The sequence below is a fragment of the Saccopteryx leptura genome, chromosome 3 (assembly GCF_036850995.1).
Source record: "Saccopteryx leptura isolate mSacLep1 chromosome 3, mSacLep1_pri_phased_curated, whole genome shotgun sequence".
Lineage (NCBI taxonomy): Eukaryota > Metazoa > Chordata > Mammalia > Chiroptera > Emballonuridae > Saccopteryx > Saccopteryx leptura.
This window is the reverse complement of record NC_089505.1, coordinates 52,363,904-52,368,107: the sequence shown is the minus strand read 5'-3', so window position 1 is coordinate 52,368,107 and position 4,204 is coordinate 52,363,904. Positions and strand designations below refer to the sequence as shown.

Sequence of the window (4,204 nt, the reverse complement as noted above, 5' to 3'; positions counted from 1 at the left end):
CTCTAATATTACTCTCCATTGGCCCACGCGCCTGGGTCTCGTCACTTATTTCCCTGGAGAAAGGAACTTTTGACCTCATCTTGTAAATTGTGAAGGTGCAGCTCTGCCCCACCCTGGAAGTGGGTCTGACCTCAGCAGTTCTCTTTCTAATTTACAAAGCCTTCTTCTCACCACCAGCCTGGGATTTCTCCAGCTGATTTACAGGCATGGTAAGTAATGGGTGAGTGTCCAACTCCCAGCAAGTTCTGGCCAGAACAAACCCGGGCTTCCTCATTCGGCTGCCCAGAGCAGGCTGCCGTCCCCCATTGGCAACTGGCTCTGCTGGGTCAGCTGGGTCTGGGCGGTGGGGGCAGAACAATGTTGTTGATCACTTTGACGATGACCCGAGTCAACTGGAAAAAATATTTAGGAGAGAATCTAGGATAAAGAACAAATCATTCTTTATCTCAACTATTCAAATATTTGCTGAGTGTTCACTGTGTGGCAGACACTTTACTATCAACAAGATTGTTTACAGGGAAGCAGTTTGATGTATCAAAATAATGATAATAACATTGTAAGTAATGTGTATTTAGCTTTAACCATGTGTTAGACACATGTATGACACCATTAACACACCCATCCAATGAGGTAAGTACTCATTCTATAGATGAGTAAATTGAGGCTCCAAGATAATAAAGGAAGGGCCCAAGGTCTCTTAAATGGCAAAGCCCAGTCTGAACGTCAAATTCCAAGGTTCAGGGTCTTAATCAAAGGACATACTTAGGTGCCAAAGAAGATTTGTTTTACCTCAAGCAAGTCACCCCAAAAAAAATTTTTAGGTCATTTAACTTCTGAATTTCATTTCTCTATTTGAAAATTGGAAACAAAGGTTTCTCTTACAAGTTGTTGTGAACATCTTTTAATTTTTATTTATTGATTGATTTTAGAGAGAGGAAGGGTGAGAGAGAGAAAGAGAAACACCAACTTGTTTCACTTATTTATGCATTCATTGGTTGACTCTTATATGTGCCCTGACCAGGGATCAAACCTGCAACCTTGATACATTAGGATGACACTCCAACCAGCTGAGCTACACAGCCAGAACAGCAAAATTCTTTGTAAAACAGTGTGTACATATATATTATTGAGCAACTATTATAAAATCAATCAACAAGCATTTCCAGAGCACTTTGTCCAAGATATATTGCAAGAAATATGAGAGACACAAAGATTGCTAAAATTGTTTTCTTCCTCAAGAAAGTGCACAAGGCAGAATAAAACAGTCCTCTAAGAAGTAGCACTATAAGTATAGATGCTGTGAGGACTCAGGTGGACCCTAGTGGCCAGTCCAGGATGGACAAAAAAGAAGAAAGTAGGAAATGCCGGGAGAGAGGATGGTGTGATCAAAGTCGCTGAGGCAGGAAGTTGAAGGAGAGCGGCTACAGGGGAGGTCTGTGCAAGAGCAGAGTGTGAATGTGCCCTAAGTCTGGCTAGGAGGCAGGACTGTGTCTGAAAAGTAGTGGAAGGTAAAGAAGATATCTGAAAGGGCTCCTTCCTCACCTTGCCTCTGAAAGGGAGAAAGAAAACATTTAGAAACAATAAAGAAAGCCATGCGTAGGCAGCTTATAAGCCTTTTATTTTCTACTGCATGGAACTATAGCAATGTGACTTAAATGAGAGATCATTCAAAAAACTGACAAGAGAACAGATTCAGGCATCATTGAGGGTGAGAATGAAAAGGGGACCTTACGTTATCACTTCATGACAAGTGGCTGAAGGCCCAAGAGTTGAAGCAATCTCCCTGAGACTGCAGGTGGGCACAGCTTCACACTCCTTTCCAGCAATTTTTTTTTTTTAGATTATAAGAAAGAATTTTTTTATTGATTTTAATTTATTGTGTTTACATAAATTCAAGTGTCCCACTGAATACATCCCCCCAGCCCCGTGTTCCCCTCAACATCCCCCTTGCCACCTCCCCCCAATGCCCTACCCCCTTCCCTCCAGGATTTGCTTTCCTGCTCTCTATAATGCTGTGTTATGTGTATATAATTTCACCAATCTCTTTCCCTTCTCTGATCCTACCCTATCATCCCCTTTCTCTCTGTCTACTTTCCCTCTGGTCCATCTGATCCCACCTCTGCCTCTATTCCTTTCCTCAGTTCACATTGTTCATTGGATTCCTCAAATGAGTGAGGTCATATGATAATTTTCTTTCTCTGCCTGGCTTATTTCACTTAACATAATAGTTTCCAGGTCCATCCATGTTGTCGAAAAAGGTAAGATTTTCTTCTTTTTCATGGCCCTATAGTATTCTATTGTGTGTATGTACCACCGCTTTTTAATCCACTCATCCATCGATGGACACTCAGGCTGTTTCCAGATCTTGGCTATTGTAAACAATGCTGCCATAAACATGGGGGTGCATTTCATTTTTTGAATCAGTGATTTGGTATTCTTAGGATATATTCCTAAAAGTAGGATGGCTGGGTCAAAGGGCAGTTCCATTTTTAATTTTTTGAGGAATCTCCATACTGTTTTCCAAAGTGGCTGTACCAGTCTGCAATCCCACCAGTAGTGCAGGAGGGTTCCCCTTTCTCCACATCCTCGCCAGAACTTTTTTTTTTTTTTTACAGAGACAGAGAGAGTCAGAGAGAGTCAGAGAGAGGGTTAGACAGACAGGAATGGAGAGATGAGAAGCATCAATCATTAGTTTTTTGTTGTGCATTGCAACACCTTAATTGTTCATTGATTGCCTTTTCATATGTGCCTTGACTGCGGGCCTTCAGCAGACCGAGTAACCCCTTGCTTGAGCCAGCGACCTTGGGCTCAAGCTGGTGAGCTTTTGCTCAAACCAAATGAGCCCTCACTCAAGCTGGCGACCTCGGGGTCTTGAACCTGGGTCTTCTGCATCCCAGTCTTATGCTCTATCCACTGCGCCACGCCCGGTCAGGCTCGCCAGCACTTATTATGTGTTGTTTTGTTAATGAGTGCCATTCTGACTGGTGTGAGGTGATATCTCATTGTGGTTTTAATTTGCATTTCTCTAATGATTAGTGATGTTGAACATTTTTTCATTTGCCTATTGGCCATCTGTATGTCCTCTTTGGAGAAGTGTCTATTCATTTCTTTTGCCCATTTTTTAAATTAATTTTAATGGGGTGACATTGATAAATCAGGGTACATATGTTCAGAGAAAATATCTCTAGGTTATTTTGACAGTTGATTATGCTGCATTCCCATCACCCAAAGTCCAGTTGTCTTCCATTCACCTTCTAACTGGTTTTCTTTGTGCCCCTCCCCTCCCCAACCCCTCCCTCTCCCCCCCCTCCTGTAACCACCACACTCTTGTCCATGTCTCTGAGTCTCATTTTTATGTCCCACTTATGTATGGAATCTATAGTTCTTAGTTTTTTCTGATTTACTTATTTCACTCAGTATAATGTTATCAAGGTCCATCCATGTTGTTGTAAATGATCCAATGTCATCATTTCTTATGACTGAGTAGTATTCCATAGTATATATGTACCAAAGCTTTTTAATCCACTCGTCCAGTGACAGACACTTGTCTTTTGCCCATTTTTTGATTGGATTGTTTATCTTCCTGGTGTTGAGTTTTACAAGTTCTTTATAAATTTTAGTTATTAACCCCTTATCAGATGTATTGTCAAATATGTTCTCCCATTGTGTGGTTTGTTTTTTTATTTTGTTGATATAGCCTTTAGCTGTGCAAAAGCTTTTTAGTTTGATATAGTCCCATTTGTTCATCTTGTCCTTTATTTCCCTTGCCCGTGGAGATAAATCAGCAAATATAATGCTGTAAGAGATGTTGGATATACCGTGTTCATGGACAGGAAGAATAAACTCATTAAAATGTCTATATTACCCAAAGCAATTTATAATTTCAGTGCAATACCGATTAAAATACCAATGACATACTTCAAAGATATAGAACACATATTCCAAAAATTTATATGGAACCAAAAAAGAACACAAATAGCCTGAGCAATCTTGAAAATGAAGAATAAAGTGGGAGGTATCACACTTCCTGGTACCAAGTTATACTACAAGGCCATTGTACTCAAAACAGCTTGGTACTGGCATAAGAACAGGCAGATAGGTCAATGGAACAGAACTGAGAACCCAGAAATAAACCCACACCTTTATGGACAACTGATATTTGACAAAGGAGGTAAGAGCATACAATGGAGTAAAGACAGCCTCT

At 40.6% G+C, this 4,204-nt stretch overlaps 1 long non-coding RNA gene across 1 annotated transcript in view; it reads left to right on the top strand.

The window, feature by feature from the left end:
* The first annotated feature begins 102 nt into the window (after nt 1-102).
* The window catches only part of LOC136398886 (uncharacterized), a 33,108-nt gene continuing 29,006 nt past the window's right edge, over nt 103-4,204 (top strand). Inside the window, exon 1 of the long non-coding RNA XR_010750060.1 lies at nt 103-220. This is a non-coding gene — a long non-coding RNA (uncharacterized lncRNA). The remainder of the gene's footprint in view (nt 221-4,204) is intronic.